Source organism: Leiobunum rupestre, chromosome 3 (assembly GCF_980474605.1).
Source record: "Leiobunum rupestre chromosome 3, qqLeiRupe1.1.hap1, whole genome shotgun sequence".
In the NCBI taxonomy this organism is placed as follows: Eukaryota; Metazoa; Arthropoda; class Arachnida; order Opiliones; family Sclerosomatidae; genus Leiobunum; species Leiobunum rupestre.
In genome coordinates this window covers 72,344,452-72,356,572 of record NC_143386.1, presented here as the reverse complement: position 1 = coordinate 72,356,572, position 12,121 = coordinate 72,344,452, and the positions used below count along the sequence as shown (strand labels likewise).

At 33.0% G+C, this 12,121-nt stretch overlaps 1 long non-coding RNA gene across 2 annotated transcripts; it reads right to left on the bottom strand.

The window, feature by feature from the left end:
- Positions 1-2,999: 2,999 nt before the first annotated feature.
- LOC149954562 (uncharacterized) lies at positions 3,000-11,723 on the bottom strand. Of its 2 annotated transcripts, XR_016479915.1 has the most exons (4): positions 11,380-11,723; positions 9,232-9,259; positions 6,215-6,323; positions 3,000-5,710 (listed from the first exon to the last, which is right to left on the bottom strand). It is a non-coding gene; the product is annotated as an uncharacterized LOC149954562 (long non-coding RNA). The 2 variants fall into 2 exon arrangements; XR_016479916.1 differs by lacking the exon at positions 9,232-9,259.
- Positions 11,724-12,121: the final 398 nt, after the last annotated feature.

Sequence of the window (12,121 nt, the reverse complement as noted above, 5' to 3'; positions counted from 1 at the left end):
AAATTAACAAACTTAAAACCAACTTATTACCAACTTAACTAGTTTACTGAAATATGCTGACCACTTAAAACCAACTTAATATCAACTTAAATGTGAATACCAACTAAATACCAACTAAAAACCTTATTTTTTGGTAAGGGACAGAAGAATAAATAGATTAATTTTTAATCTCGGGACTTTTTAATAGTTTTATATTTTAATTTTGTAAATATTCAATTTGAAACGTTTGATTCCGTAACTATGTCCTATTTCCTTTTTAGCGTTATTTTTATTAATACCCTTTTGGACATTTATTTTGTGTTTTTAAGTGTAGCTCCTTTTAAAGTATTCATTTTCCCTTACCAAAAAATAAGTTGGTTTTTAGTTGGTATTTAGTTGGTATTCACATTTAAGTTGATATTAAGTTGGTTTTAAGTGGTCAGCATATTACAGTAAACTAGTTAAGTTGGTAATAAGTTGGTTTTAAGTTGGTGGGAAAATGCCTTTTTCTTTAAGTTGGTATTTAGTTGGTTTTTAGTGGTCAGAAAATGAGATATTTGTAAGTTGGTTTTAAGTTGGTATTTAGTTGGTTTTAAGTTGGTATTTGTCTCAAATACCAACTTAAAGTATTTCCTAGACCACTTATTTTTTGGTAAGGGATTATATCCTTAAATTTATTAGTCTTAATTTTGGAACCGCCTTGAAGGCATATTCTGCCGAAGTACTGCGGTTTTTTATTAATTATAACGATCCTATTACCATTGTTTTACTTTATTAACCAAAGGATACTCTAAAGAAGCAGCGGGAGAAAAAGTCTAAGAAATAATGCTAAGAAAATCTGAAACTTGTCAGAAAATTAAAAAAATATGAAGCTATTAACTCAAGTGGATTTCTGTTCTAGAACCAAAACTAAATGTGAGGGCGCCCCTCTACGCTCACAATCCAATGAAAAAAATCATGAAAAATTGCTTACCTTCAAGGTTTACACTACCAAAACACATGTCTCTTGGCCACTACTGGCCTACGTTTCAGAAACACATTATCGACCATTGTTTTTTTGAGTTTGAATGCTTCTCTTACTAATTTTAGTCGCCGATTCTAAATTTGAAGTCCGTATTTTTCTATCTGGTCTAGTTTCCGAGATGAGAAAATGCAAAAACGCATTAAAATTGAAAAGTTTTGTTACTCTGCAGAAACGCATTATGTCGTAATTAACCAATAAGAGTCTTCATTTTGTAAAATTTCGTCTGCTCTAATTTCTTTGGCTGCATTCCCAGGGTAACAGTCACAATGGCCATTACTCAGTATTATTATACCACAATGCGTTTCTGCCAAATATAAACGTACAAAACGCATTATGTCAAATTATTCTGAGATTTACTTAATTTTGGGGATAGTCGTTGTTATATTTATATTGCGGACTAAAAGAAACCCCTAACAACTAGTTTTCAGTTACCTAAATAGTAGTAGTAGCATTGTTATATTCCCTTACCAAAAAATAAGTTGATTTTTAGTTGGTATTCACATTTAAGTTGATATTAAGTTGGTTTTAAGTGGTCAGCATATTTCAGTAAACTAGTTAAGTTGGTAATAAGTTGGTTTTAATTTGGTGGGAAAATGCCTTTTTCTTTAAGTTGGTTTTTAGTGGTCAGAAAATTACATATTATTTGTAAGTTGGTTTTAAGTAGGTTTTAAGTTGGTATTTAGTTGGTTTTAAGTTGGTATTTGTTTCAAATACCAAATTAAAATATTTCCTAGACCGCTTATTTTTTGGTAAGGGTTGGGTATTAGCCTAGCTGATTATTGTTATTATTAATATTATTTTTAATAAGAATTAAAAAAATCGATTTATCTTGATATGCCATTTTTGGAGATAATATAGGGGTGTGCGAGTACTCGATCATCATTGAGTACCCGACGTTTTTTGAGGTCGAGTACTCGAAACTCAAACTCGAATAAGAAAATTTAAATACTCGTCAATTATCGAGTAGTAAAAATTTGCCTTATTCGAGTACTCGACTACTCGAATAAGCCGCTTGCTAAACTCGTCGAGTTATTTCCCCGTCGATAATATTCAGCCCGTCGTGTAATCGTCTAAAAAACGCCACACTCCCCCTCTAAAAGAGTCTTTCTCTTCGTCTACCCTTACCAAAAAATAAGTTGGTTTTTAGTTGGTATTTAGTTGGTTTTCACATTTAAGTTGGTTTTTAGTTGCTATTTAGTAGGTTTTCACATTTAAGTTGGTTTTAAGTTGGTTTTAAGTAGGTTCAAGTTGCCAGCATATTTTAATAAACTATTTAAAGAGGTAATAAGTTGTTTTTAAGTTGTTTTTAAGTTGGCTGGAAAATACTCATTTTTTGAAGTTGGTTTTAAGTTGGTTTTTAGTGGTCAGATAATTCCTTATAATTTTTAAGTAGGTTATAAGTTGGCTTTAAGTGGTCTTTATTAAGAAAGCTTTTAGTTGGTTTTAAGTTGGTGTAAAGTGGTTTTTAAGTAGGTTTTTAGTTGGTATTTAGTTGGCATTTGTTCCAAATACCAACTTAAAAAGTTACAAGACCACTTATTTTTTGGTAAGGGTAGCCCTTTTCTCCACCGATGAAGCGTTTTATTTTATCTTCAACGCGCGGCTGCACAGTACACAGCTATGATATTAATAAATGCCATCGTTACCTGGTACTCTTAGACATACGGTACGACGGCTAGCTTTGAATTGGTAGTAGTAACAAGTAAGGCGGGCTTCTAGAACTTTCTCTAAAGTTTCGGTTTCGAATCGAGCTTCACTTAGGCGGTTTTTCACGACTCTGACGGCGGCGTTTTTCGGGTGTTAGGCTTCACGTATTCTTTTAACAATTAAAAACCGTACGGAACTATGTTAAAGCTAAGTAGAAGAATAATATAATTAAGTTAATTTAGATTTTAAAGTTATTAAAATTAATTAAAATTTTTAATTAGCTACTGGTTTTTCTTCAATCGACAACCCCGGGCGATTTTTCAAACTACTCGAGTACCAGAACGATTTTTCTTAAATACTTGATACTCGAATAAGGAAAAATTTTAGCTTAATCGAGTACTCGACTCGACCAAAATATTACCCGACTCGACTACTCAACAGAAGCTTGTCGAGTACTCGATACCCGACTCGATCACCAAAAACCACTACTCGCACATCCCTAAGATAATATGTTTCTGAAACGTAAGGCAGACCAGTCTGATCTAGAAATTTTTTGATAGACTCCATGCTTCAGAACTACAAAAAAAGTTTTGATAATTATATCTTAGTGGTTATGAAACCTTCCCAGTTTTTAACCCAAATTTTTAAATCCAAATTGTTTTGGGCTTTCAAAAAAAAAATGCATGCATGGGTCTTGCTTAATAGGTAGTGCTATTACACTGCAATAGTTTACTATAAAGAGAGCCAACACAGAATTAATGAATTCAATAAAAATTCAGAAATAAATATTTTGACAAAAATATTAATTAACTTTTGCCCTTTTTTTGATGCACAGTAAAACTTCCATAGGTGTTTTTGTTAAAAGAAAAAAATTATAGCATCATGTTCAGCACATAACTACATTTAAAACAAAAAGGGATAAATTTGCACATTTTACTACTTTTTACTTAAGATGTTGTTTTAAAACCAATAAATTTTCCTTTGTGGTCGGGATGTGTATTATGATACTTTTCTTTCATTGGCTAGGCCAATATTACAACGTTCTTTTATTCTAAACGCACAAAAAAAATGAGGTTGTCATTAGAAATACAACTTTCATTGTTTGAAAAAACCTTATAATAAATCTTTAAATTTGAAATGGACTATTAGTTTCCACCAATAAAATTTGTTGCCATTAAAACCCTTAAGTCGTCTACACTTTAAAATAATTGAAATAAATTATTGTTAACTATTCTTATCCCTTTCCGTGATTGTAGCCCACGGCCAGATTAAGCAGGGTTGGCACGATTTTTCCAAGGGTGGAAAAAACCGCGGTTTTTTCCTGTTAAAAACTGTGTGGAAAAATGTATTTCCATGGTTTTTCCACACCTAGTAGCAAAATTCAATAAAAAATTAATAAAAGCAGTGATACTCTCTTCTATTCTATTCACTCGTCTGTCTATACATAATACACAAACAAGAAATTATACCACAAATTCGTAACTTAATAGATATATTAATGAGTAATTTAGCCTGTTTCACCGGTTTTCCCACATGTCCCGGCAAAATCCTGTTTTGGCTGGGTTTTGCGAACCCTGATTTTAAGTGTGTTTTCTCAGCACTATAAAGGTGGAGGGGAAAAACGTTAAGATTCCATTTATGTCCCGAGGCAGTATTTCACAATTTTGATGCATATTGCAAGATTTCTTTGGCTCGTGGGCGCAGTACTTCACCTCTTGTAGTGGTTAATCCCTTACCAAAAAATAAGTTGGTTTTTAGTTGGTATTTAGTTGGTATTCAATACTATTCACATTTAAGTTGGTAATAAGTTGGTTTTAAGTTGGTGGGAAAATGCCTTTTTCTTTAAGTTGGTATTTAGTTGGTTTTTAGTGGTCAGAAAATGACATATTATTTGTAAGTTGGTTTTAAGTAGGTTTTAAGTTGGTATTTAGTTGGTTTTAAGTTGGTATTTGTCTCAAATACCAACTTAAAGTATTTCCTAGACCACTTATTTTTTGGTAAGGGATCGTCTGTGATAAAGGAATGATCATTCAGATATAATGAAACTGAAATAAATACAAATGGTACATAAAAATTGCTCCCCATTATCACATTATCAATGGAAACATGACTAAAGACCTTTTCACACGAGCGAACTTTTCAAATCAAAATACTGAGTCAGCAAAAATTGATCAGTGATACATCTTTTCTTGTGTACTTTTTTAGTTTATCAACTCATCGAACTTTTATTCACACGAACGAACTAGTTAACTCAACTCAAGTTTACTCATCTAGTTGGGTCAAAAAGTTGGCTCGTGTGAAAAGGCCTTTAGTGTTCTTTATTTTCTAACTTGTCATAAGATACACCTAGAATTTGTAGTGGGAATTGTAGAAGCTGTCTTTTTTTTAAATTATGATAAACCTTTTTGTGAGTCATGATTAAATTTACATTTCATGCAATACATCAGAAATTCCAAGAGCTAATGTGTTACGCATGATTTTTTTCATTACTGGTATTGCAATTTATTTTTATTCTATAATATTTATAAATCTTGAGGAGCTAGCCATGCACTTCCTAAAAATCTGCACAATGATTACAGGCATATGAAACTAAGTACAGTCTTGTGGTTATACTAAATTACATATCACTTTGGTATCTAAGCATTTAACACAAATATCATTGGCTTTGTCTTTTTATTCCAACAACAGCATGTAGTTTTGTTATTAATTTATTTTTCCTGTGGCACGGCAACATGAATTCCTATATCTGTGGTCTCTTTTCACCAAAAGCCAGCGGCAAATCTAAGGGTTGGCTAAGTTCAGTGCAATAAATAATGTGACAGCCGGACCCTCACATGTTCAGAAAAGGCTTCAAATCAAATTTAACTAGTGAACGCCAAGGACCTTAATAACGTTACTGACTAAGTTGGCAATGGCCAACTGTAAATAATTGAGAGACCTGCTTTAAATTTACTTATTTTGCATAAAACTTAAAAGAAACTAATAATAGTTACTACTCACGCACTGGCTTAAGGAGAGTTATTAGTTCCCTCAACTGAACTAGCTGTGTACAGACTCCACCTTAGAATTTAAAAAAAGAAATGATTGATCATCTTGAAAATATACAATTAAGGGGGGAAATATTAGTTGGGCAAAGCAGCCTAGGACCACAAACTACCCATAGTGTTCAATAAAAGTGGTAATGGTAATTGGCTGGCAATGATTTTCTTTGATTTCTTCATTGAGATAGATCCATTAATTTTTCTATTTTGAAAACATAACTTTCCAATACATCAATGAGAGTTATTCTCATGCTGAAAATATACCATTATCAAGTCAGTCCAGGAGCTATATAGTCTAAGACTTATATTTATTTCTCGCCATGTTAAAAATCACAAATAAACAGTTTCACTTAGCTCTGAAGCTTGGAATAGCAATTGAATATGTAGTGACAACATTTTCATGGAGCATTTTATGTTTATTAGAAACTTAAGTATAAGCTTTAAACTATATATGTATACGCGTGAAAAATCTAAGGAAGACTATGGTGCCCTAAGAGATTTAATGTGAATCTAAGAACATTACCAAATTATATCTTCAAATTCACTTCTTCCTGATGACGCCTCAATAATGCCATTTAAGAAAACGTTTTTTATTTCCAATTTCATTTTGTTGTCCAATGAACAGCCATAAACTAAAAAAATTACTTTATTCTAAGCATATTAGGATGTAATGGTTAAAACTAAATTTAATTATGCTAATTTTATTTAATTATACCTAAGAAATAAACCCACACTAGTTGGCACCAATAGTGCAATTTCTGTACATGTTTTATGAAGTAGACATAAATAGACCTGGATAACGGTTCCAAAAATTTCATTGCTTCGTAAATTACCTTACATATATGAAAATAAAACCAATCCAAAATAACTCTTGAGCGCTAGTTCTTAGCAATGAACTTCTAAGAAGCATGCGACCAAACTTAAAATTTACTATCTTGAATAATTTTGCTGTTACCTGGTACAATGTTGAAGAAATGCCCCGTACACGGCCAAACCACACACTTTTAAATGAATGTACCAAATTTCAATAATACATCCCATAAGTGCAATTGATCATTGAATTAAACAAAAATAAAATAGCCAAGATAGGAAAAAGGATAACAGAAGACTTAGTTAGGAGGACAAGCTTGTCTGTCCAAGAGTCTAATAGTGTCGATATGATACTTTGCTTTTGTGTTGAAAAGAAAGATAAAGAAATAAACTATCTATTTCCACATTATTGGTATTGCATACTAAAAGACTAGGCGCCTTGGTATTTTGAAACAACTCTTTTTGCTATAAAGCAAAATAATACAGATTAAACAGAAGAAAACAATTGAGCTGATCAAGCTATCAAACATGATTTACACTTCCATACATTGTTTCACACTGGGAAGGTGGACAGGACTTACTAAAGGTTTATTATTTAAGTAGGCAACAAGAGACCAAAATATATTTCCAAAATGATGACCTCTAGAATATTTGCATGTTTTTAAACACTTTACTCCTTTTAATTTTGAAACTTAAAATTGCCAGTTTTCAGTTCAAAAGATCAAATTTCTCTACATGGACAAAAGGCATGGTGTAGCAAATATTCTAGACTTTCTACAGAAAATCCTACCTCTAATTTGCTTTCAGCACTAATAACAATTTACTCTCCAGAGGTTTCCAGTGAGCTACTACCTCGTCATTAGTATATAATCTTTAATACTGGAAAAGGATAAATGCCGTGTCGACTCAAGGATAATGTGATCTTGGAATGCTAAACTATGGCTTAAACTCAGTGCCTAGAAACTCATAACCCAGTTATTGGTTTCATTAGCAATGCATGTAAAGAATACTAGTCAGGAGTTAAAATTCAGGCTAGCAACCGATATTAAGCACAAGCATAAACCATTAATAAACACATGTCCCTTTAAAATCAATTTTAATTTAATTAAGTAGTCTTGTGTATAGGCCAAAACTTACTTTCTTGCCGGGTTGTAATACATAGGAGGGTGGTGGCCATCTCTTCATGCCACTAGAGAAAACAGCTCCCTACACTTAATATTACCATTAACCTTTACAAGTTTTTATAGAAAGGGGAACCCGAAGATATCGGGTGAAACTTCCAAACTCAACACAGAAGTAGTTGCTCTAGCTTTTAACCCAGAGCCACAAACTAGTATCGAACCTGGCTACTCTTGCTGAGAGCTTTATGTCATATTGTTAGAAAATATTAAAAAAAAACATTTAACTAGACTAAAATTCAAAAATTAAAAATAAAAAGCAAATAGCTTTTTAAGTTCTGACATGGAATTGCATAGCTAAAATGGCCGCCTTAAGTAATTTAAATAAGCACAGTTATGTTAAAATAACTAAAAAATTAAACAAATTCCTTTTTAAAGATAATGAGGCATAAGCTTACTTTCTTTCCTTTTAGTACCATAGAATTTCACTGCCTTAATTAACACTGGCGATTTCCGGTTAACCAATATTTAAACAAATTACCCTTACCAAAAAATAAGTTGTCTAAAAAATATTTAAACTTGGTTTTAAGTTGGTATTTGTCTCAAATACCAACTTAAAACCAAGTTTAAACCTACTTAAAACCAACTAGAAGTATACTTAAAACCAACTCTGATTTCGCTTAATGGAGGCAACTTAAAGCCAACTTAAAAATAATATGAAATTTTCTGACCACTAAAAACCAACTAATTACCAACTTAGAAAAAAGAAGTATTTTCCAGCCAACTTAAAACCACCTTAAAACCAACTTATTACCCCTTTAACTAGTTTCTTGAAATATGCTGGAAACTTGAGCCTACTTAAAACCAACTTAATATCAACTGAAATGTGTAAACCAACTAAAAGCCAACTAAAAACCAACTTATTTTTTGGTAAGGGTAGTTGTATCTAATTTTTAGGCCTAGAGTTTAACTTATTTTCTGTAATTAACACAAAAATAATGAAGATAGACAGGTGTAAAATGAAACTGACAATTTAATAAAATATCACTTAATTTATAGCAAATAGGGCTTATACTAAGCCACAGTGATTTTAGACTAAAAAATTATAATTGAAGTGGAGCAAAACAAACTTTTAAAAGTTTGCAAAGTAATCGGAAATATTTATAAGGAGAATCACGATACGTTTTTAATGATAAATTAAAAAAAAAGGTTAATTAAAATAGATTGCTCTTACCATAGAAAAACCTCTGTACTAATTAGCCTGACAACGGCGCTAGTATTGGCGCCAAAGCGACCGTAGCTTAGTTTTGTAAATTAAGTAATTAAAATTAAACCTCCAAAGAGTTTTTGCTAATTTTCATTTTTTAATCCTCCTAGGTATGATTTTGGTTTCCTTTTTTTTCTAGATTTCAGGGAAGGCTGAGTAACCATGTTATATTTTTTATTTTATTTTAGGGGCGGCATTTATATTTTTCACAAGGAAATTCCTAAACCTAGTAGAGACAAAAGTAAATTACAAGCTTGTTGACAGTGAAATCAAATAACTACCATGCCCATAACTGGACATCACTGCTTTTATCAAAGATTTCTAAAAGTATGTATTTAAACCTACCATGATTTCTTCAATTGCAAATTGATTCCTGTAACAAAAACCTTTCACTTTAGAAAACACATAAGATCTTTTGATTTTGCTAATTCAACTTCTCAATGACACAGCATTAATGCAAAAACACTCGTACCATGAAAGTATTTTGGTATGCACAGGCTTTAAACGAGCGATCTTTCCAATACCTTGGTAAAGCAAATTTCGCGCTGCGTTTCAGACACTGGGCTTTTCCATGTAGTCTAAAAGGCTGTAGCTGCACAATGGACCTCTGGTCGAAGTGCAGGGTTGCGCTTGACCCAACCACCCGGCCCCTACTAATTATTATTATTGAAGGGGTGGAAAGCCTCGCACTTCGACCTTTGTACAACCCCAGCCTGTGACTTTAGGTAAAAAAAAGTCCTATTTCCGACACAAAGTTAAGAATCTGTTGGGCCGGGATGTTGAAGAAGTCATGCGTCTCCAACCGATGCATACCAAGATGCTCAAACCTTTGAGCCGCATAATAGTCACAGCTACAAAGAATGTGATAGTTTCCTCCTCGGTTAGACAAGCCCTACAAATTGGGTCATCACTGACTCCAATAAGATTTAGGTGTCTGTTAAGTTAGCAATTATTATGTTTCGTCTAGGCGTTGAATAAAGACAACAAGGTTGACTTACTATAAGTTATTATAATTAATTTAAACGAATACGTTATATAACAAAAAAAAATAATTATTGGTATAACAATAGTAATTGCATAGCTACTCTCTACATCGCCCGGTCATTCTGTTCATCATCGCTGCTCGCGAAGATTCGAGTAAACCCAGGAGGTTTGGATGCGGTAGAGATAGCGCCATCTTTTGCTCAATACATTTCAGCAATGGCCTGTAAATAGGCCAGTTACCAACCTTATATTCGTCTTAATGAGCGAGAGTAGCTCTTTTGCTCTCTGCCTAGAGGGGCCAGGGATAAACTCCTTGTCCTGCCTATGACCATTCATCTCAAGCCAAAGCTTGAGTTGAAAATCCGATATATACTTGGATGTCACGGGGGATGGGAAGAGCAAATACAGGCCCACTAAACCCAGCTCTTGCACCCTCCCGTCCCAAGGCGTCAGCCTTTTCATTCTAGTATACGAAGTTGTAAGTTTTTTAAATCTAGAATCGTTCTCTTAATAGTTTATTTTTTATTGCTTAAGGTTTTGCAGAAAGATTACAATTTATGTCACCGATTAGAATCGGTTCAGTATTAACGTTTCGAAGTAGGCTATCTATTTACCTCCGAAGTACCACCGTTAGACCCTAATTAAAATGTTGAGGAGTTATATAAAGTATACCAATATTGAGTTTGGATAAATGATTGTTACCATTATTTTTGTATTGAAGCTCGTATAAAAGCCATCACTAGCTTTATAAGCGTTTTCACTGGTTAAATAAATAAATAGATAAATATAAAATTGTCATATGGAAGAGAAGAACTCGATAGTGGCTTGTGGATGTGAGTAGACTCCAAAAGAAGTCTAGACTTTCAATAAATGGCATAACAACTTAATTGAATGCCGTACTACATTACTACACAATTAACAACAATACTACCTCATTAACTACAGTACTACCTCATTCACTATAGTACTACTTAATTAACTAACTATAGTACTACTTAATTAACTAACTAACTATAGTACTACTTAATTAACTAACAATAATACTACTTAATTAACTAACTATAATACTACTTAATTAACTAATTATAGTACTACTTAATTAACTAATTATAGTACTACTTAATTAACTAACTATAGTACTACTTAATTAACTAACTATAGTACTACTTATTGAAAAGAGACTTAAAACGGTTTTAAGTCTCTTTTCAATTAGTTTTTCACAATGTGCTTCTCTCCACATCTATAGTACTACTTAATTAATTATAGTAGCACTTAATTAACTATAGTACTACCTAATTAACTATAGTACCACTTAATTATCGCGGTACTTAATTAAATTAATACCGCAGGCCCAAGTAATAAATAGTTAAAAACTAATATTTTAACTAATTAAGCCTTGGTTTTTAAAATTAATTACGAGCTAAAACAACATGAAAACCATTCCACGAAGTTAAAAAAGTGTAAATAAAACACAATAACCAAGATATTGATATAAAAACAACATTTTACCTTTCTAAATTCGTAATATATAACAAAAAAAGGTATAAGAACAATTAAATACATTCGCTGACAAAATTATTAAGAAATTAGCAAAGAGTAAAAATCTTATTTTCAATCCTATAATCCTACGGAGTCCCAACATGTTGGTTGATTCTTTGGTCGATGCAGCAAATCAAATCCTATCCAAAGATTAATATCAATTCAAATGCATTATAAAGCCTACAGGACTCTAAAATTGTTGACTCTTTCGTCTTTGTAGCACCATGCTAGCCTTTCTAAAAATGTTATGTCTGGCAGCACTGCTCCAGCCTAAAGCTCCATAGACTTACTCATGAGTAAGTGTCAAAATACGACCATTGAAATAGCTCGTAGAAGGGTGGTGGCAAGCCCTGCAAGCCAACAGCTCCCTACACTAACTATGGCCGTTAACCTCAACAAGTTTTTATGGAAGGGGAAACCGAAGATCTCGGGGGAAAACCCCTAAAACCAGTGTAACTTGTCTACGGATGTAATCAGAAGCTTACAGAAGGGGTCGGATGGGAGGGGAGTTTGTGTATCAGATTTGTTGCCCGGTGTACCGAAAACAAAGTGCACACCACCGGAGGTCCTTATCATAATGCCCTACGCCAGCGTCCACAGAACAGACAGGTGACAGAACAGCCAAGGCAGCGAGAGAACCCTACCGCCGACGGTCTCACCTTCGACGCAAGCCGCTAAACCCAGCAGAAGGTGCAACAATGGGAAGACCAAT